The following is a 23650-nucleotide window of genomic DNA, read 5'->3' as shown; positions in this document are numbered from 1 at the left end:
ACAACCTTTGTTGCAGATTCCTACCTTTTGTTATTCTGAATAAATCCCTGTATGTTTCTCTGTGCCTCTGTTCCAAGTAGGTCTAATGGGTGTGGTTTCATAATTAACTGTCAGGTGTGAAGCTACAGGCCACTAATGAGGAAATCTGCTTTAGGCCCCTTTCACACTTATATGACTTGTCCCACGATTTTGTACTGCAAAATCGCATGACAAGTCATTCTCCATGATTTTGAATGACTACCATTCATATTGGCACAACTTTAAGTCGTGCCGACTTCAAAGTAGTCCCTGCACTACTTTGGTCCAACTTCCATGCGAGTTGATGTCCATAGACCTCAATGTTAAACCCTCAAGTAGCATGCAAATCATGCCTGAATAATATAGACACAATTTCAGTATGACTTTGTAAGCACAAGCAGCTTTTTTAAACCCCAACCCTGTAAAGTCGTACAAAGTAGTACTGATCCCAAATCTCAGCAAAATCGCGCAAAATCGTGGTAAAATCGCGGCAAAATCGTGGCTGCGAAATCTCAGTAAAATCGCGCGACTTTGAAGTTGCAAAAGTGTGAAAGGGATCTTAGACGGGTTCCTATTGAAAGTATCTCTCAAAAAATGACATTTTTGTTTCAAGGGATGCCTGAAATCTGAATTGTATATTAGACAGACTTCTGGGAAAATTGGTGAGCCAATCACACAAGCAGGAAATTATTTTTCTGGGGAATGGTCAGTACACACTCCAGGTAGCCATATTGCAATGTATTCTCAGAAAATGACATTGGAAAGAAAGGTCATTTTTAATAACATTCAATAACAAGATGATTAGTGTCGCAATCATATGCATTATATTATTTTTTCATTGTTTGCTATTTTTTCCCCCACAAAAGTGTTTTCCCATTTTCCAAAAAATATCAACTTTACCAAAATGTTAAGATTTCATAAACATATTATTGCTAGTTTTAGTAATAATGCCATTTGTTATTCAGTGATTGTCCTAGATCCATATTTTCTCAAGACTTTCTTGAGTTTTCTAAATATAGGACATGTGAAGAAGTATTGGACGAAATGTTTAATTCATTTGTTATTCACTGATATTTCTTTTGCTTCTACCTAGGCATTCTCTTTCAAATCTTCACAAGGTAAGCCAGGAATCAAGACCAAATAATGACTAAATCTGAATATGTCTTAAGCCCCTTCTTGCTGTCTTTGTTCTTTTGCCATTTTCTATGCAGTCTGCTGTCACTCCCTCTGCCTGTCTGTCTCTCCCCTGCTGACCTCTCTCTCTTTTTCATCAAGCTGTTTTCTGCCCTTATTTCTCTTTCAATCAGTCTGCATCTACAGCAGTCATGCCTGCCTGGCACACGCAGGACATTTAATGAGCGCTTTGCGACCAGATCTTTTTCTTGTGTCTCTCTTAATGTTGTCTGACAGACAAATGAGGTGCATGACAGCGCTGACCTGTCACCTTACAGTACTCTGTCAGCTCTCCTCCAAACAGGACACTCAGGATTGCAGTAAAAGCAAAAGCCTTTTACACCAAGAAATGTATTCCACTTGTGACCACTTAAAATCTATACAGTATATGAATTGTTTGTATTGAAAAACCTGAAAAATTTGGTCTAGTCAATCTAGTGTTTACATTTCAAGCTTTACCACTTCAGCCCAGGCAAGATTTGGCTGCTCAATATGGCAATATGGCACTGCGTCGCTTTAACTGACAATTGCACGGTTGTGCGACGTTGTACCCAAACAAAATTTATGTCCCCCCCCCCCCCCATAAATAGAACTTTATTTTGGTGGTATTTGATTGCCTCTGTGGTTTTTATTTTTTGCGCTATAAACAAAAGAGTAGCGACAATTTTGAAAAAAACACAATATCTTTAACTTTTTGCTATAATAAATATCCCACATTTTTTAATCAAAAAAAAAAAAAAATGTTTTCCTTAGTTTAAGCCGATATGTATTCTTCTACATATTTTTGGTAAAAAAATCGCAATAAGCGTATATTGATTGGTTTGCGCAAAAGTTATAGCGTCCACAAAATAGGGGATAGATTTATGGCATTTTTATTATTAAAATTTTTTTTACTAGTAATGGCGGCGATCTGGGATTTTTTATTGGGACTGCGGCGGCGGACACATCGGACACTTTTAACACATTTTTGGGACCATTGACAATTATACAGCGATCAGTGCTATAAAAATGCACTGCTTACTGTATAAATGTCACTGGCAGGGAAGGGGTTAACACTAGGGGGCGATCAAGGGGTTAACTGTGTTCCCTAGGTGTGTTCTAACTGAAGGGGGGATGGGACTGTCTAGGAGGAGAGAGAGAGAGAGATCGGTGTTCATACATAGTATGAACACACAATCTGTCTCTACTCCCCTGAGAGAACCGGGATCTGTGTGTTTACACACACAGATCCCGGTTCTCGCTCTGTCACAAGCGATAGCAGGAGCCCAGCAGTCATCGCGCCCACCAGGCGCTCGCATTAGGTCCGTGCATACCTCCAGCGGCGTGCACACACGCCCCTAGTGACCAAAAGGCGAAGCGACATATGGTAACGTTGTTTCGCCCAGCCATGCCATTCTGCTGCAGTAAAACTGCCATGACTGGTCAGCTTATATATCATCTTTTTACTTTAAAATACTGCCACTATATACCTTTTTGGATGATCTGTATACAACGGTTACATGATAAACTGCAGAGTTTTTCCAGTGCTGAGACTTCAGGAAGGAGGAGATTTCCACTGCAGCCTGAATACATGCCCATATGTGTGATGTCAATATCATGTGACCTAGCTAGCTCTGATCAACAAGTAAATGTGCTCTCCAGCATAAAAGACACACCTGAGCGTGTGCAGGTTGGCTACTCTGCCTATGTTAGATGGCCTTCCCCAGATAGACAGTGCAGGGAGGGAAGGATCTATGCATACAGGATAAAACAGCCTTTTTACACAATGCAGAGGATTAACCCCTTAAGTTTCACAGTGAGTATAACAAGCATGCTATGCTGCAGATACAGACTGATTTTACTGTTGTGGGTTTAGTAACACTTTTAAGTATAACTAAAGCCAAAGGTTTTTTGTTTTTTCATTTTGAATAGAGTAGTGGTGGGTAAGCCCTGTTACATTTTAACATCTTGATAACCTCCCATGACTTTCAATACCATCTCTATTCTGATGACAACAAAATCTATCTCTATACTAGAAAGCTGAAATATCAACATGGATGCCACACCACTTCCTCAAAAAGAAATCTTTCTAAAACTGAACTCGTAATCCTGGACTCTCAGGCCAAAATCCAATCATTATCCAAATTTTGTAAACTTCACCTCTGGAACATCTCTCAAATATGCCCTTTTTAATAAATGAAACCACCAAGCTATCTACTCACTCCCTAGGTACATGTATTTCTTGTGTAGCACTGGTAGATTTTTATCTACCGCTGATAGGTAGATTTAGTGGGTCGCTTGTTATAGGAAGTTAGATTCGCCTCTGTTCCAGCTTGGCTGACGTTGCATGCAGTTCCACATTGTGTCGGTGGGTGTCGTTGTCACCATCGGCAGGTGTTGGAAAAGCAACGTGTTGAAGCGAATGAGTGCTCCTCTTTCCCGGAGATAACTCGGTGGAGGTGGTCCTCCGAGTTGCATTCTGGGAGAGGGTATTTATGGGACAGACGCCATGTTTTAGGGTTCGTTTTTAGCCACCTGCTGGCCCTCCTGGCCGAAAGGTATGCACTAGGAATACCACCTCGCGGTCCTCCGTTCCAGAGGCCTGCGCCGCTGTGGCGTGTAGGTGGGCCCAGAAGCCTGTCTGGGGCCTACCACTGCAGCGGAGGAATGGTCCTGAGCTGTCTATCCTGAGTGAAGAAGCTGGACAACCGGTGACTCGGTTGGAGGACGCATTCTGAAATAATCTTACAGTATAGTACTGCTGGGTTGGCTTAAAGGTTCAAGTACTGTATCTGACATTCATCACAAACCAATACATCCTGTGGCAGAGGATCGTACGGGTTTCATTCCAGATAAGTCTGTGGCAGAGACTTTTGTTCCTGCTACGTACTGGCTGCTAGGCAAGTGAGAGATGTCTATCCAGGCGGGCAAAGATTAAATCCTACAAAAAGAGGGACTATTCAATTGCAAGTGTTCAATTACCAAGAATGTTCTGAAGAAATACCCCAGAAAGGTATTTGAGCTTCCATGCAGCTTTCCTACTACCTCTTTCCTGCTACTTCCCTTGTTCATTTTATTAAAGCATTGGAAAACCTACTCAAGTGTTTGGTGCTTATATCGTCCAGAGGTAAACTCAACGGAACCCTAGACCCGGTGCCGGTGAAACAGAGGTGTCGAGAGTGAAGGTAGTGCTACACTTGCTTTGACTATTGCACACCAGGGACGTGCAGTCAGGGAGGCAGGTGAGGCAGAGTCTCACCTGCCATGAACATTAAAAAAAATAAATAAAAAAATTAAGCTTCGAGGGTTGTAGCTCAGCAACCTGAGGTCAGAGACCCCAAATTTGTCTGATAATTCTTTTTCACTCCTCTGTCAGAAATCTTGCGAGGAGCACCTGGTTTTGGCCAGTTTATGGTGAAATGATGTTCTTTCCACTTCTGAACTATGGCCCCAACAGTGCTCACTGGAACATTCAGAAGTTTAGAAATCCTTTTGTAACCAACAATACACAGAGGTGGAAGCTCACTATTGTTTGTTTATGTTACATATGAATACCGTCTAAGCAGAAGAAGGTGGTTGAGATACAGCACGCTGTGAGTATAGACTTTATTTTAACCCATACTGTATATGACCTCACTATAGTCACTATTAGCACTTGCACTTTATATTGGACCTTTATGAAGAATTGATATTTGCACATATGCTGTTAATTTTTTTTTGATATTTTATTGATTTTCACATATTGGATTTAGACTGTCTAACCTTACTCTACACTATTATCTTCTGTAACCAATGCCATCAGTACATTTTGAAACTAAAAGGTTGCAAAGGTCTTGAGAGAGCCCTTTGCTTTTACCCATCATGAGATGTTTCTTGTGACACCTTGGTAATGAAACACCTTTTTATAGGTCATCAGTTGAGACTGAACCAACTGGTATTTATTTGCACTGACAAGGGACGTGATTGCTTTCTAATTACTGATAGATTTCAGCTGGTGTCTTGGCTTTCCATGCCTTTTTGCAACTCCCTTTCTTAATGTGTTCAATACCTTTTCCCTGTGTCATTCCATTTTATTACACATAACTTATTTTCTGAACTTATTTGTTTTGGTTTCTTTGTATGTATGGATTGCATGGGTTGTTACCAACATGTGGTGTCAATAGCACCTTTAGAAATATATTTACCTAGAAAAATGTTCGTGTTCATTCCTTATTTTACCCGCTGTATAAACTCACTCACAATCAATTATATCTTTCCCCACCATTCTAATATATAATATTAATTTCCTTGTGAGCACTTGTAGAATTTAAAGTGCCCCGGTCACTAAATTAAACATTTGCAGTCAAGGATTACCTGGAAAAGAAGACTTTGAAGAAACAGTGAGAGCTGTGGGGGACCTAAGAGCATAACTCCCAACTGTTCCTGTTTTCGAGGGACTGTCCCTGATTTGGGACGAAGTCCCTCTGTCCCTCATTCCTTCTCATTTTCCCTCATGTTGGTCTCATCTATATAGTTGTATTTAAATGCAAATGTTTCCAAGTGCTAAACCTTTCATCTATTTTCTAAATAACTGCATTTGTAAATTTTAAAAACCAGTATAAAGGAATAGTAGTGGTAAAAAAAGCACGTGTGGGTTTAACTAATCCTTTTTTGAATAATTCTCCTTTAAGGGGGCATGGCAGGGGGGGGGGGGTGCCAAGCCTACATACTTTTGCTAATAGGTGTCCCTTGTTCCCATCTCAGAAAGTTGGGAGGTATGCCTTAGGTCTCTCCTAATAGAAGTGTCTGTTTCCCAGCAGACTTCTGGGACGGTCTCTCAGGATCAGAGTAGCCTTTGGTATTTCAGGCAACATGAAAAGGTGAGTATTCACAGTTTTCTTTTACAGGAACGCCTTGACTGCAGGTGAGGAAAGCCATTTTGAGATTCAAACTGTCTATGGCTGGCTTAAGTATTGTCATCTTAGGACTGAAAGTGTGTTAACTGGTAGACTCACTAAGTGAATGAAAAGCTTTAAAACAAGTCTTGTAAGCTGAAATATATAACATTTTAGTTTTTGGGTTTAGTTATGCTTTAATATTGAGCATTAGTGCTGGGAAAACAGCTCATCCTGAGCATGAGTTTGTGCCAAACACTGCCTGTTCACCCCGCTCGGGAACACCCGAATTTGCAGTACGTTCAGCAGGTTACACTGGGCACGAGAGGCAGAACAGGGACGTATGTGTGTAAACACACCAATCACTGTTCTGTGAGGAGAGGAGATGCAGATTGTGAGTTCCTAATAGCTAGAAACCATGATCTGTCATCTCCTATAGTCAATCCCCTCCCCCTACAGTTAGAACACACACTAGGGAACACAGTTAACCCCTTCATCGCCCCCTAGTGTTAACCCCTTCCTTGCCAGTGACATTTATACAGTAATCAGTGCATTTTTTTTAGCACTGATCGTTGTATAATTGTCAATGGTCCCAAAAATGTGTCAAAAGTGTCCGATTTGTCAGTCGCAATATCGCAATCCCAATAAAAATCGCAGATCGCCGCCATTACTAGTAAAAAAAAATTAATAATAATAAAATGGCCATAAATCTATCCCCCACTTTGTAGACTCTATAACTTTTTTTTTTTTTTTTTTACCAAAAACATGTGGAGGAATACATATCGGCCTAAACTGAGAGAAAAATGTGCTTTTTTTAAAAAAAAATGTGGGGTATTTATTATAGCAAAAAGTAAAAGATATTGTGTTTTCTTCAAAATTGTCGCTCTTCTTTTGTTTATAGCACAAAAAATAAAAACTGCAGAGGTGATCAAATACCACCAAAAGAAAGCTCTATTTGTGGGAAAAAAGGTCGTCAATTTTGTTTGGGTACAGCATCGCATGATCATGCAATTGTCAGTTAAAGGGACGCAGTGCCGTATCGCAAAAAATGGCCTGGTCATTGAGCAGCCAAATCTTCCGGGGCTGAAGTGGTAAAGGAATTATTGCTTCACTGTATGCATCATTAAAATCACTGCTTCTAAAAAAAATTGCATTGATACATTTCCCCCAGGGCAGTACCTGGGCCCCCATACCCCTTTTATGGCCAATTACTTGCATATAAGCTTTCAAAATGGGCATTTTTGCTTTTTCATGTTTGACTCCCATAGACTTCAATGGAGTTTTTTATGTCACACAGTATTTTATGTCACACTCAATTTTTTTGGAATAAATACATGTGAATGAATAATAAAAAAAAAAAAAACACAATATATACCCCAATTTTTTGTAAAATATGAAAGATGTTACGCTGAGTAAATAGACACCTAACATGTCACTCTTTAAAATTGCGCACGCTCATGGACTGGTACTTAAAAATCTCCATACATGACCCTTAAAAATGTACTTCCCTGCATTTTTTATGTCTCTAGAGTATTGTTACATACAGTAGTTACATACAGTAGTTGGTAAAGTTGAATAAAGACACCAGTCCATTTAGTTCAACCTGTGTGGGTGTTTATGTATTTATGTTTCTACAACTTCCCATATCCCTGTATATTGTGTTCAATAAGATGCCCATCTAAGATTTTTTTTTAAACTGGCGAAGTTACCCACTAAAACCACCTATTGTGGAAGGGAGTTCCACATCCTTACTGCTCTAACAGTAAAAAAAACCCTTGCACAGTTTAACCTCTTAGTGCTGGCCACACACAAATATGCGACCTCTCAGAGTGCAGGCCTTGGTGCCGCATATATGCGTGCATTAGTGCAAATACAGCTGAGCCGAGAGTGTGCGCTGTGTGCGCTCCCGAAACAGTTATCAGCAGCTAACGGAAAGCTCCTAATCGCTGCTTGCTATGCGGAGCTTAGTGATCATGTGACCGCCTTGACAGCCAATCATAGCGGTCACATGATCATAAACCCCGCCTCCTTGCATCGCAAACCCCTTAAATGGACAGGGGAGGCCAGCTCCAAAGGGGTTAAGGTTAAACCACTTCTTGTCCATCTTCATTGAGTGGCCACGTGTCTTCTTGAGTGACCTGAGACTGAATCGTTTCCTCCCTATGCTGCAGTCACCATTAAGATATTTGTAAATCGCTATCATTGTTGTATGCAAAAATTCCTTGTCAGTAGCTAAGCTGTTCATGTTTAACTCTGGATAGTCAAAAAATAAAAAATAAATAAGAAAATCTGAGGCAATAGTTGGAAGTAATTCCACTTCAGCAGGTAGAAAAACCCTCTGGCACCTACAGTTTACATGGGTCTGCACCACAAAAATAATGCTGAGCTCATTGGGTTTACCCCATTAGAACATATCATGGAGAACCCCGGGGGGGGGGGGATTTTGATAAAAACATTTTACAACAGGAAGCCCATTTTCACATTGGCTCCTGGTTTAAATGAGGCACTTAGTTATAAACCATTTTTGTAGGTTATGAAATGTTGATCACAATTCCATGATAATTAGCTCAATGCAGATTGAATTGTTTCCCTTAACTTTAGATTTGAGTATTGGGATATGCAATTATATCCATTTTCCCTGCTGTGACGTATACACCATATCCGTTTATGTATATTTCAATTTTTTACATTTTTGAATGGATAATTGATTTATTGTTTGCGCATAATAAAAGCTGTCTAGCTATAGTGGATAATAGGTGATTCTTATAAATCTATTCAAAACTCGTGCTGAAGTACTAAATAAAAACAAAAATGAAAATGAAAATAAGACTGCAGCCGCTGTGCAAAGGGGCTGCAACCTTAAAAGTGATAGAAAGTATAAGACAGCGTTGGAAGCCTATATTATACATTACACAGCCTGGTGATTAGTGCCATATATATCAATGTGTTTGTGACATACAAAATCAAAATACAACAAAATTATATATAATATAATATGCACAAATCTGTAAAGTGCTTGGTGCTTCTATAAAAAAAGTGCAATGGTGCTCCAAAACTTTGCAAAATGTGAGGTGACTCCCTCTTCGGTGACCCCACTCACCAGAAACAATAGACCCTCAGCTTCGCAGTCTGGGGTCAAAAAGCCAGTGATCTATTGATCTGGGGATATGTAGGATGGTTCCTCAACAAACTCTTCCAAGAGGGTGCTTTACGACAGAAAGGATATGCCACACTCCATAGATGAGAAAATAGAGAAAAAACTCAGTGAATTACCGCTTAACATAAATTATCAGGTGCCACTTACAGGATATTTGGCAAAGACAGGCATCAGTAAAAAAACACCCGAATTCGCCGCTGTATGGCATGCGTTCCACGGAGGCGGAAGGAGGATGTTTTTCCTTCCTTGTTCATCCTGATTCTTATTCTGCAATGCAGATTGTGTGTTGGTTAGGACACTGGTGAAGTATTTGTGTAAGCTACTTTTGATTTACTATATCTTTTTGCTTTCTCCTCTCCCTTTGGGCTGGTTAAATCTCGGTCCCCTTTGTCCACCCCCCCAGACTGTTTTTTTGGAATTTCACCGACTACTGCCATTAATGCAAGCTGTGCAGTCATTCCGTACTTACTAAAGATCATGTTAACAAAAATAACTAATAATTTAGCTTTTGTCTATTTGTTTGATGATAATAGTGTTGTTCCCTGAAAACACATGGTCATGAAGAAGCTACAGATTAAGCAAAACTGGACATGACCACTTGGATGATATGGATAATTGATATCACTATCTGATCTTTATGGTCATTTATGTCCTGTTTTTTCTTTGAGGGAGAAACTTGCAGGGATGTCCCCCATGTTTTTGGCTATTTTTTAGGCCTTTTAATACACTAATTTTTAACATGTGTTAAATAAAATGTATATTTCAATTAAAATTATGTGTCTCATGTTGTGCCTTTAAAATCCACCAATGACCACATGAATAATTCTTGTGAGGTATTCTTTTTAACACCTACAGTTTGTGTTGTGTTTCATTGGGAGTGGATTCATAATATTGATACTTATATTATTAACGTCTGTGATATTATTTGCGTTATCACAACCTGGAATTAACATGGATTGTTTGAGGATCCATTGAGAAAATGCAAAGCAAACTCTGAATGGTACCTGTGCTGAGGGGGCGACATCCTGTATTCACAAACCAGAAGGGTGGCTGCTCAGCCTGGAACCCAGAAGCCATTGGAGATCACTGGAGTACCAGTGCCTACTAAAGTGATTTCCATATTCTAGAGGGATCCATCAGGTGTGGTGTATGCAAGTTGGACCAATGTAACTACAGTATGTAAAAATACCCATGATTGGAATCATTCTTTCAATACAATGATAGCCTAATTCTGCTATGTCGTCTCTTCTTCACAAGGGGCATGTAAAGTGTAGCCCTCTTTTGGGAGGGGTTATGAGAAATGGCCCTCCACAAACAGGCTATTGCTCAAAACTTGTAGGTAAACGAGAGAACCAGAACATTCACTAAATGAAGAGTGGAATTGATAAAGTTGGCAGTGCCTTCACCCAGGACAGGACCTCTGTGCACAGAGAGGATTCCCTTCCTGGGAAATTCACCAATAATCTAATCAAAGTAATTGGATGCAGATGAACTACTGCAACGAGCATTTAACATTAACCATAATTTCAACATCCCTGCTAATACATACACTCCTGCTACTTCTAAACTTCTTAGTCTAACCTCTTCATTTGACCTGAAGCAATGGGTACAGGCTTCTATTCACTCTGATGGCAACACCCTTGACCTTGTATTCTCTTACCTATGCACTCCATGCAACTTCTCAAACAATCCTTTTCCTCTCTCCGACCACCACCTTATTAGTTTCTCTCTCCCCCTGTCTTCCACCACCTTTCCCTCCAATCGCCTAACCATCACCCATAGAAACTTTCGCAACTTCAACTCCTCTCTCCTCTATTCTGCTACCGACCACCTCTATGACAAAATCTCTCCCCTGTCCTGCCCCAACCAAGCCCTGTCCATCTACAATAAATCTTTGTCCTCCACCCTGGACAAGCTCGCTCCCCTCACTACACTCAGAATCAGGCCTCAACCCCTACAACCCTGGCAAACAGATGACACTAAAATTCTCAAAAAACGTAGTCGCGCTCTTGAGCGTCTGTGGCACAAGACTAAGTCTCTCAAAGACTTCAACCAATACAAATCTGCCCTCCAAAAATACTATTCTTTCCTCCACACTGCCAAGCAAACCTATTTTACAACTCTTATTAACACCTTCTTATCCAATCCCCGTAAACTCTTCTCTACCTTCTACTCTCTACTTTGTCCTCCACCGCCTCCCCCCACTGACTTACTCACTGCCCAGGAAATCGCTAATCACTTCAAAAACAAGATTGATACAATCCGTGATGAAATCTCCACTCTACAGGTATCTCCCCCAGCTAAGACCCCATGTCAACAGGTACAACGGACACTCCCCCTATTCAAATCTGCTACTCCAGACGAAGTTGCTAAACTCCTTTCTATCGCCCACCTAACCACCTGTCCCCTGGACCCTATTCCCTCTTAAATGCTACGGTCACCCTCTGACCCCATCCTACACTCTCTAACCCACATCTTCAATCTCTCCCTCACCTCTGGCGTCTTCTCCAAAGCTCTAAAACATGCACTGGTCACTCCCATACTCAAAAAAGCTGTCCTTGGACCCTACCAATCTTAACAACCTACGCCCTATCTCCTTGCTCCCCTTTTCCTCTAAACTCCTTGAACGCCTGGTTTACAACCAACTGAGTGACCACCTCATTAAAAGCAACCTTCTTGATCCCCTTCAATCTGGATTTCGCCCTCAACACTCCACAGAAACTGCTCTTTTAAAACTCACAAATGACCTACTAACTGCAAAAACCAACGGACACTATTCTGTACTCCTACTTCTGGATCTTTCAGCTGCCTTTGACACAGTTGACCACCCCCTCCTCCTCGAAAAACTTTACTCCCTCGGTCTCCGTGACTGTGCTCTTCAGTGGCTCTCATCCTACCTATCCCAACGCACCTTCAGTGTCACTTACAATTCTACTTCCTCCACTCCTCTTCCCTTCTCTGTTGGGGTCCCCCAAGGTTCTGTTCTTGGACATCTTTTATTTTCAATGTACACCTCTTCCCTGGGTCAGCTAATAGCCTCTCACGGCTTTCAATATCATTTCTATGCTGATGACACACAAATCTATCTCTCCACCCCTCAACTCACTCCATCAGTCTCCTCACGCATCACTAACTTACTAACCGACATATCTGTATGGATGTCACACCACTTCCTCAAACTCAACTTGTCCAAAACCGGGCTTATAATATTTCCTCCCCCACGTGCCTCTTCCCCTGACTTCTCTGTGAAGAGCAATGGCAAAACCATCCACCCGTCCCCACATGTCAGGGTGCTAGGTGTTATCCTAGATTCTGAACTCTCCTTTCAGCCCCACATCCAATCACTTTCCAAAGCTTGCCGCCTCAACCTCCGCAACATCTCTAAACGACGTCCCTTTCTAACCAGTGAAACCACAAAGCTCCTGATTCACTCCCTGGTTATCTCTCGCCTTGACTACTGCAACTCACTCCTCATTGGCTTACCTTTAAATAGACTATCCCCCCTTCAGTCCATCATGAATGCTGCTGCCAGACTCATCCACCTTACAAACCGCTCAGTGTCTGCTACCCCCCTCTGCCAATCCCTCTATTGGCTACCACTCGCCCAACGAATTTAATTCAAAATACTAACAATAAGTTACAAAGCCATCCACAACTCTGCCCCCAGCTACATCACTAACCTAGTCTCAAAATACCAACCTAAACGCCATCTCCGTTCCTCCCAAGATCTCCTGCTCTCTAGCTCCCTCATCACCTCCTCCCATATCCGCCTCCAGGACTTCTCCCGAGCCTCGCCCATCCTCTGGAATTCCCTACTCCAATCTGTCAGACTGTCTCCAAATTTATCAATTTTTAGGCGATCCCTGAAAACTTTCCTCTTCAGAGAAGCCTATCCTGCCTCCATCTAACAACTGCACTATTTTCTCCATTAGCTCACCCCCCACAGCTATTACCCTTTTGTATAACTTGACCCTCCCTCCTCTAACGAGCAGGGCCCTCTGATTCCTCCTGTATTGAATTGTATTGTACTTGTACTGTCTGCCCTAATGTTGTAAAGCGCTGCGTAAACTGTCGGTGCTATATAAATCCTGTATAATAATAATAATAATAAGCATATAGAAATAATACAAAATTTATAAAAGACAAGGTTAATAATAATACATATAGTACATTCAATGTGCAAACAGATATTATGAGCAAAGTGCCTAATAGGAGTCCTGGTGGAATTGTGCATGTATACTCAGGTATACATTGCCTTGCAAAAGTATTCACCCCCCTTGGCATTTTTTGTGTTTTGTTGCATCACAACCTGGAATTAACATGAATTGTTTGAGGATTTGCATCATTTAATTTATAGAACATGCCCACAACTTTAAACATATTTTTTTATTGTGAAGCAAACAAAAAAATAGGACAAAATAACAGAAAAGTCAATGTGCATAACTATTCACCCCCCGAAAGTCAATACTTTGTAGAACCACCTTTTGCGGCTATCACAGCTCCAAGTCGCTTTGGATAAGTCTCTATGAGCTTACCACTGGGAATTTTGCCCATTCCTCCTTGCAAAACTGCTCCAGCTCCCTCAAGTTGGATGGTTTGTGCTTGTGAACAGCAATCTTTAAGTCTGACCACAGATTTTCTATTGGATTGAGGTCTGGGCTTTGACTAGGCCATTCCAACACATTTACATGTTTCCCCTTAAACCACTCAAGTGTTGCTTTAGCAGTGTGTTTGGGGTCATTGTCCTGCTGGAAGGTGAACCTCTGTCATAGCCTCAAATCACACACAGAATGGTAAAGGTTTTGCTCAAGAATATCCCTGTATTTAGCACCATCCATCTTTCCCTCAACTCCGACCAGTTTCCCAGTCCCTGCTGAAAAACATCCCCACAGCATGATGCTGCCACCACCATGTTTCACTGTGGGGATGGTGTTCTTTGGGTGATGTGATGTGTTGGGTTTGCGTCCAGACATAGCGTTTTCTTTTTAATGGCCAAAAAGTTAAATTTTAGTCTCATCAGACCAGAGCACCTTCCTCCATACATTTTGGGAGTCTCCCACGTGCCTTTTTGCAAACTCAAAACGTGCCATTTTGTTTTTTGCTGAAAGTAATGGCTTTCTTCTGGCCACTCTGCCACAAAGCCCAACTCTATGGAGTGTATGGCTTATTGTCGTCCTATGTACAGATACTCCAGTTTTTGCTGTGGAACTCTGCAGCTCCTCCAAGTAATTTTCTAGCAAAAAATATTGATTTTAACTTAAGAAAGAAGTGTCAGAAAAAGATTTAGACTTTAAGTGGTTAAACTTCCTGCATTTACACGTTGTTGAAAACTTGGCAGACTGCCCAGATTATTTATTTACACAGAAGTTCTATCCCTTTGATCTAAGAAGGAAGCTTAGTTACAATGATTCAAGTTAAAGACTTGGCAGACTGCCTGGATGTTTTCTTTTGACAGCTGAGTGAGCAGATAAAGTCTCTCCACTTGTTTATATGAAAGAATTGGCAAAATCTGCAGGAGAGATCGTGAAGGGGGGGGGGTGAATCGAGATCACAATTTTTGTAATGATTAATTGTACAGCTCTAATACGCACATGCCAATTATCATTTTTTTATGTCTAAAAAATTGTTTTATGTATATATTTTTCTAATTTTACTTCACCGACTTAGACTCTTGTGTTCTGATCCATCACATGTAATTCAGATTTAAAAAAAACATTGAACTAAAGGCTGTAATGTAACAAAAAAGGTAAAAAGCCAAGGGGGTGAATACTTTTGCAAGGCACTGTATATGTTCTATCTGTTACTGTAGTATAAGGACTGTGCAGAGCATGCTGGTAATCCTTTCTCCAACTCCTTGCTCTGTAGTTCAAGCCACACTTCCACCAGCACGTCGTTATCTTCAAATGGACCTGAGGCTGCGGGAAAACATTGCTTGTGCACTGTAACCATTATACACTGATCGCAGGTGCAATGTTCTGCAGGCTTCATTATAATAATTAATAAATGCACATTTTTTTATTACAGCAATGTTGGTGCTTTTACAAATTTTTGCAAAATAGGGACTACTTTTTAAAACTGATGTGAACCCTGCACCAGAGGACTGTGTTTACATGCAGCTAAAAATTCAGAAGCAAGCCATAAATGATTCCAGAAAAGAATTTGTTTATTGATGTGAATGTACAATGTATATGTAAAGCGCTGTGTAAATATAAACTATATAAGTACCCTAAATAATAATAATAATAATAATAATAATAATAATTAAGAAAAACATAAAACAGAAAATTACATAGATGTACCTTTGCTGAAGCTGTTTTACTATGGTAATCTTCAATACAATAAAACAAGCACATTTCTTGCCACTTTTCCTCCATTGACCCCACCCTGTGCTCTCTGTTTTTCTTTCTGTGTTTTGTTGGACCCAGAGAGCCTTCCTAGAATATTAACACCTATGCACCCTGTCACTGTCAGACAGTTCTTACCTGGCTTGTTGTTTCTCAGTCCACTCTGGAAGACAGCGGTATTTTCTCAAGCAGCACAGCATGGCTGTCAATAAATAAATACATATTGTAAATTATAAAGTAGTAAAGCCAGCTTGGTGATTTTTACCTACAGGTGAGCCTATAATAAGGCTTACCTGTAGGTAAAATGAATATCTATTAAAAGTGCACCGTTTAGGAAATATTCACCCTGGATGCAGCCGGTTACGTCAATGGAGCATGTGCTTTGAAGGTCTGGAACCAAGGGCTCCCACACACATGCGCGGGAGTGACACCATCGATACTCTGGCCACTCAAATAGACGGAACGATCAAACCTGGAAGAAAGACCAGGGGAAGATGTCAGCCCTTTCAATAGTGACAGCGTGCCACTGGAAGTCTTCATTCCATGGTAAGTATTTTACAATATGCTAGTATGCGATGCATACTAGCACATTATGCGATTGCCTTACAGGTATTTTTTTTTTTTTTTTAACCAACTGCAGTTTACTACTGCTTTAATTTGTAAATAATGTAAAACAAAACTGTAAAAATAGGCAGTAGTGGGTGGGAAAATGGCTGGATGTGGACCAGCATATGGTACTCTCAAAGGTCATGTTTCTTCCCTTTCTATCTTGTTTCAGTGACCTGTCATTCACTCCTAGATTAGGAAGACCTCGTCTAATTCTATCTGCACTTCAGAAATGACTTTTTTAAAATTACTAGAGACAATCCTTTCTTCTAGGTAGGATTCCTTGTAGTCATCACCTTTGCAAGGTCAGTGTCTGAGCTGATGGACTTATCTTGCAAGGAACCCATATTTATTTTTGCATAGGGACAAAGTCTAGAACTTCCTTTTTTAAAAGGCAATGCCCAGCTTGCATTGCCAGCCCTGCCTATGTCAAAACATCATCAGGGCAGGAACAACCTTACAAAAAAAAAGAAAATAATAAACATTGAAATAAAAGGTCTAAAAAAATGTAATACATTTATTTTGATTGTATACTGTATATCAGTCACAAACAGACCACAACCTCCAGTCTATGACAATGGATGTTATAATCTAAATTGTCTCTCTAATTCTCTAATTTGGTTTCATCCCCAGAAGGGAAATCTGAGGCAGCCTATGGCAATAGGATTCTATGCTTATCTTTTTTTTTCTGATGACTGCCTTTTCTCCTGCCGTTATGTAGCACCCTGGTGTTTAGGCAGGGTTTCTCCTAAATTGACCTGCCAAGTATAGCTACCTTGGCCCATTGTTAGTGATCAATTGATTTCACACTAATGCCCCGTACACACGGTCAGATTTTCAGATTGGAAAATGTTCGATCGGAGCGTGTTGTCGGACATTCCGACCGTGTGTGGGCTCCATCGGACATTTTCCATCGGATTTTCCGACACACAAAGTGCAGGCTATAAAATTTTCCGACAACAAAATCCGATCGCGTCAATTCCGACAGTGTGTGGCCTGTTTCGACGCACAAAGTGCCACGCATGCTCAGAAGAAATTCCGAGACGGAACAGCTCGGTCTGGTAAACTTAGCGTTCGCAATGGATACAACACTTTCGTCACAGTGCAATGTTAAAAATGGTTTAATCTCTTCTTCTTTATAATGTGAGAAGAATGAAGTAGTTTTGCTGCTCATATTCACACAGACTTCTCACAAACTTATTTCTTTATTATTTATATTTTGATTTGTCACATCTGACAAATATTTTTGTGTTTTTTTTTTTTTTTTTTAAAGGCAGAATTTTTTAATTTTTTTAGGTTTGTATTTTTTCCAAGGCTGATCTTTGTTTTATTTTATTTTTAGTTTTACTCCAGAATATTTTTGTGTGTGTTTTGTGAGTCAAGTTACCACAACACCATTGATATCTTATATTATTTAATCTCAAGGAGATTGCTTGGTGTTGGTGTCCCTTGTTAATTTCACATTGTATATTTGAAATGTACCTGAATCCTCACCAACAAACTGTCCTTTTTGAAGGAAAACACACATAGGCAAGTATAATTGAAACCAAAAATCCTTTATTAAGGGCTCAGAAACAAACAAAGCGGGAGGAAATGCTGGAGAAACAGCAGAAATTAGCAAAGCCTTGGACCCCCAGGGCAGACATCAATTCTTGAACATCAAAATTGGTGGCCTGAGGAGTCCATATGTAAGGGAGTGCAGCCTGGTCCAGAAGTCCCAGAGATCTGGAAAGCAGCAGATGACATCTATGTCCCCAGGCTGTGGTACCACAAGAGGCTGCATCTTTTGCCAGACCAGACTGGACCCAGGGTCATCACTTTCTGGTCTTCCTTCCACGCTTCCTTCCTGGCTGTGGCTCTGCTGTTGGAGATGTGGCAGGAGGAGGAGTAGGACCTGGAGGAGGAGGAGGACTAGTAGGACCTGGAGGAGGAGGAGGAGGAGTAGTAGGACCTGGAGGAGGAGGACCATGTGTGAGGTCACAAATGTGGGTAGCAGATGTTATTTGGGCACTCAACCCCTTATTGAGAGCTTCCAACATTAATGACTCACACATGAGTTGTTGGCCCTCCTCCATCCGCTGCATTTTACAGGCAATTATGCCAGCAAAGTCCTCCTCCACAGTGTGGGGGGCTGTCAGGGCCTCTGTAGCCTTCCAAAAGAGGCCTATGGCAGCCTCCTCTAGGGTACTCCTCTTCCTGCCACTTTCTCTTTGCGAGTGTAGGGGAGGGACCTGCATATCAGGCAGCCTGCTCGGCCCGGCGGCTGAGGAGGCTGAGACTTCCCTGTGTATGAAAAAGGGACATGGTTGTAATGTTTTGCATCTTCAATCACAATAATAAATTAGTACTCCAAACTAACATCTAGTTAACATCATTGATTGGACAAGCAGAAATATTTAGAAGAATGCTATACCTGGCTCAAGCTGGGCTCCTCCACATGTTGCTGCCTGGAAGGCCCAGGTTGGGTGTCAGAAGCCTCAGCTGGGGGGGAAGGAAGCGTGGAAGGAAGACTGGAGAGTGATGACCTGGGTTCAGTCTGACCTGCCAGAAAATGCAGCCTGTCATAGTACCACATCCTGGGGACATAGATGTCATCTGCTGCTCCAGATCTCTGTGAATCCTGGACTTTCTTGCGCTCCCTTACATATGTGCTCCTCAGGCCACCAATTAGGATCTTCAAATAGGTGATGTCTGCCGTGGGGATCACCTGCTTCACAATTTCCAACAATTAATCCAGCGCTGCCTTCCTCTTTGTTTGGTTCTTATAATGTGGGTGGTTTATCTCCCACAGACAAGGCAGCTCCCTGAACATGTCAATGAATATTGCCATGAAGTCGGTATCATTCAAGATATACATTTTCACTGCAAGACACAACACAAGACAAACCCTAATGTGAGCCAAAACTCTCCTAATCTAGTTACAATATAGGCCTCAATCTAGAAGCAGTATAGGCCCAAGTTTGGCTCTTACCTTCGTTATCACGATCGGTGCCTCCGATACTCCTTCCTCCGCTCACAGATCGTACGTACTACGCACGCGTGTTACGCTTTATACACACTGCGCATGCGTGTAACTCCGCCCGCCCCTGACGTTCTTTCTAGTCTATTCCCCGCCTCTTTTCGTTCGGCGCAGTGGGTGAAGAGCACATGGCGGAGTCAGAGCAGGTGCGTGCTAATTATAGCAACGAGGAGGAGATCCAGAAGGAGTTGATTTAAGGCCTCAAATATGTCCTTTGGGGAGATGTTGGAGATGATCGACATCCTGAAGAAGGGCGACTATGATGGAAAGTATGGACCTTACCCCAACCCCAATATCAGACAGGCCAAGATCATGGCGAAAGTGGTCAAAAGTCTGCACCGGAATTTCGGGGTACGACGATCGAAAGATCAGCTCAGGAAGCGGTGGTCGGACCTGAAATTAAGAGAGCCCGAGCAGTACAGAAAGATCCGGAGAGTGCTGCAAAAAAGTAAGTAGTTGTGCTGTGTTCCTATTCTTTTTGTCTTTATTACGTTCGTGCTGCTCCATGTGCTTTTCTTAATTGTACAGTTTAAAATGTCAATTTTAGTTTCATGTTCATGGGCCCATTATTCGTTCGTATCAAACATTTTTCTTTCGGCCTATAAAACACTATTGTTTAGGCCATACGCATTTGCCCACATTTTTTAGGGCCTACTTGTATGAAAAATATTTGGTTGTGTAGATGGGTTTGTGACTAGAATGAAATGCAAACTAGATTCTGTGTAAGGAGAGGACACTCAGCAGCTGTTTTCACATCTGGACGCTGGAGCACTAGTGTGGGACACCAGAACACCCTTTTTATTAGGGGGCCCACACAGGTGCTCCAGTGTATACTATAGGGGGGTCTGCATCTGTGAAGCTTGTACAAGACAGGTAAAGTCTTGAAGCTTGACAACGGACAATAAAAATGCTACATCTTGGAACTCTGCCAAAATAGACAATTGTACCCCACTTCCAAGCAATGTTTCATCTTTATATTTCGGCCATCAAATATCTGTGTGCTAATTATACCATTTTTGTTTTACATAGGGGAGAAAAGACTCAGAGGACACCCCTCATCCGAGGAGACCACAGACCCCCCACCTCGGGAAGAAGGGGAAATACCCCCAACCCAAGCAGAGCAGGAGGAGGAAGAAGACGTGGTGGAAATTGGCACCACAACAGGTGAGTGTCTGCGACCACAGACTCAGGTAAGAGATGGATGCCGGCATATTTATAATACCTGTCTTTTTTGGTTTTCTCTCTTTTTAGGTAATCGTGATGTTGTGGACCCAGGGCATTTCACCTCTGAAAGTGCACAGATCCTGATTGGGGAGATTGATGTTTTGGGGAGAGTTTAAAACCCCTCCAAATCCCTTTGTTTTTTTGTACGCTACAATCTTAAAAATGTTTTAGCGATTTTTAGAAAAGCCAAATTTTGAGGATGCACACAGTGTGCCAACATGTGCTATCTGCCATCACGGAAGTTTAATAAACTAGCTGAGAGGAAGGGGTTGCTCCACCAAAACACATCCCTTGATCCCCCCTGATGGCAGCTAACACATGTTGACATTCATAAATTGGTGTGCATCTTCAAAATTTGGCTTTTCCTGACTTCACCCCATCTGAACGCAATATCAAACACAGTTCCTAAATACTAATGTCTGATATTGCCTTCAAGTTTTACCATATGTGAACTTTGTAAGTTCAAGATTTGTGTCTTTCTTGTTGGTTTTACACATGCCTGTTTTATCTTAAATGGACATTTCTATTTTTGATAATGCCACCCCAAAAATTGTTATACAACAAACATGTTGGTTTCTTTAAAAAACCTTTTCTAAATGCACATGTGATTGTGCAGGTATTAAAAAGATTGTTAATCAAGAATGTGTGGATTATTGTCTCAACGCTACAACACTTTTGTGGTGATGTAATTGCTGCTTTCTGTGACAATGGGTGTTATTTCCTAAGGGAAAATCCACTTTGCACTACAAGTGCAGTTTCAGTGCATTTTCAAGTGCACTTGTAGTGCAAAGTGTATTTGCCTTTAGTAAATAACAACCAACAGTGCTTTGTATAAGGTTACACAATTACGCCATTTTCACGACTCACCGCATTCGGTAAGGAACAGCTAAAACAAACACAAGCAGTAAATGTCACCAAAGATTTGCTTAATTTTTTTTTATTTGATCAAGGTTTCACAAATTGTCTGGCATATTGATGGCCCCCCTACCCGCAAAGAACTCAAGGTATCTTAACCTATCATCACGGGCACTCAGGGAGGGCAAGCCAGGACGACCACTTTCAAGCGCCGTCAGGGTTGTTTTATTTATAATTCTGGCCTCAGGCCCAACTGAGCCAGCATAGTTGGCCGAATGTTGCCGTAAAAAGTTATGTAGAACACAGCACACCAGGATTATATGATTAAGTTTATACTCCGCCATATGGATGGGTGTAAGAAATAGGCGGAACTGGCTGGCCATTATTCCAAATGTGTTCTCCACCACTCTTCTGGCTCTGGCTAGCCGGTAATTAAAAACCCTCTGTTCCGGGGTGAGGGTCCTCATCAGGAATGACCGCATAAGATGGTCCCCCAGCGCAAATGCTTCATCCGCAACGAAGACGAATGGGAGTCCTTCCACATTCTCTTCTGGAGGTGGCAAGTCCAAGCTGCCATTCTGGAGACACCAGTAAAACTCTGTCTAGGCGATGACTCCACCATCGGACATCTGGCCATTCTTCCCCACGTCCACATACAGGAAGTCGTAATTAGCCGACACCACCGCCAACATCTATACTATAATACTATTGAACCCCTTGTAATTATAATAGTACGACCCCGAGTTGGGTGGTGGGGTGGTTGGGTGGTGGGACGATGTGAACTTGTTTCCCATCAATTGCCCCTCCGCAGTTAGGAAAGTCCCACCGCTGGGGAAAGTGGGAGGCCACGGTCTGCCATTCCTGTGGCGTGGAAGGAAACTGTTGAGGAAAACAAAAAAAACTTAGTATTTTTGCACATAAACATGGAAAGCAGATTAGACACAAACATTCTTGGCCAACATCCAGATAACATTTATTAAGGGGAATTTTACTACACCAAAGTATAAGGTACATCTGTCATATCCCCCCCCCCATGGGCCATTTCTAACATTATAGGGGGGGGGATCTTGGACAGGTAACCCTCTTCACTTCATTGAGAGATGAATGCCTAAATAATGGGTATTACTTGGAACAGCCCCTCCTTAGTTACACTATTGGCAGCCCACTGGACAGGTAAGAAGTGTCATAATACAAAGATATAAATACACACTCTACACATTTGAGCACATCTGGACATTCTGCTATTACCTATCAAGATAATAATAGTATCCAAAAACTTTAAACAGTACCATTTAAAAGTATACAGGCAGGCCCTTGCACTACATTTAGGGAATTCATCCATACATCTGACCACAAAAGAGGTGGGTATAGTGTGTATGGGTTTGGCAAAGTCAGCAGATAGATGATTGAGGATAGATAGAGAATTGGGATCAGCTGACTTAGCAGTTGGGGGGAGGGAGGGTTAATAAAAATGATTTGTGGACACTACAAAAAAAAACCTCTGGCACTCTGCCTGAATTTAAAGCACAAATCACATTTCAAAAATTTTAGGGGTGTTTGGGGTAAAGCACTACTATGAAGCTGATAAAATACATTGTTAAGTGACTACATGAGGTGAATATAGGGCCAGGAGACCATGCTGGGGAGGTAAGTGAAGGCAAATATGTATGAAGGACAAAACAAAAAAAACATAAAATTCAAGCATGCATGAGGAGAAAGGGGACATTCACAGCATATTACAATTATGGTAATTAGGGAATGAGGAAAGAAATACAATATATTAGCAAACATTCAATACAATAAAATGTGATATTAAAGGATACAAATCTTACCTTCATATACTCCTTCTGCAGGACCTGTATTATGGCAGAACAGGTCTCTGGGATAATGATACCCAGAGCCTGGGGGAGATGCCTGTCGAGAACTTGAGGTCCTGCAGGCTTCTCCCTGTCGTCAAGTATCACAAGGTAGCGACAAGCCTCTGCTCCGGAGTGATGGCTTGCCTCATGCAGGTATCTTGCCTGCTGATATAGGGGGTCAGCGAAGCCAACAAACGGTGAAATACGGGATCCGTCATCCTGAGAAAGTTCCTGAAATCATCAGGATTATTCTCACGGATCTCACGGAGCAAAGGCATATGAGAGAACTGGTCACGCTGAAGCAACCAATTCTTGGTCCATGAACTCCTCCCCACCCTGTTCATGGACTGGACTTGTGTCAAGGTCAGGACCCCAACACCAAGCCCCCGCACAGTACGAACTCTACGAGGAGTACGTATACGCAACATGGCTAGAAAACGGTCGGCTGCTCAGAACGAAGTAACAGAACGCACTGAAGAACAGCAAGGCCTGTGAAGAGCGACCTGAAAAACAGCAACAAGCGGACAAGATCGCACAGAAAA

The sequence above is a fragment of the Aquarana catesbeiana genome, linkage group LG02, assembly GCF_042186555.1.
Source record: "Aquarana catesbeiana isolate 2022-GZ linkage group LG02, ASM4218655v1, whole genome shotgun sequence".
In the NCBI taxonomy this organism is placed as follows: domain Eukaryota; kingdom Metazoa; phylum Chordata; class Amphibia; order Anura; family Ranidae; genus Aquarana; species Aquarana catesbeiana.
This window is presented reverse-complemented; position numbering follows the sequence as displayed.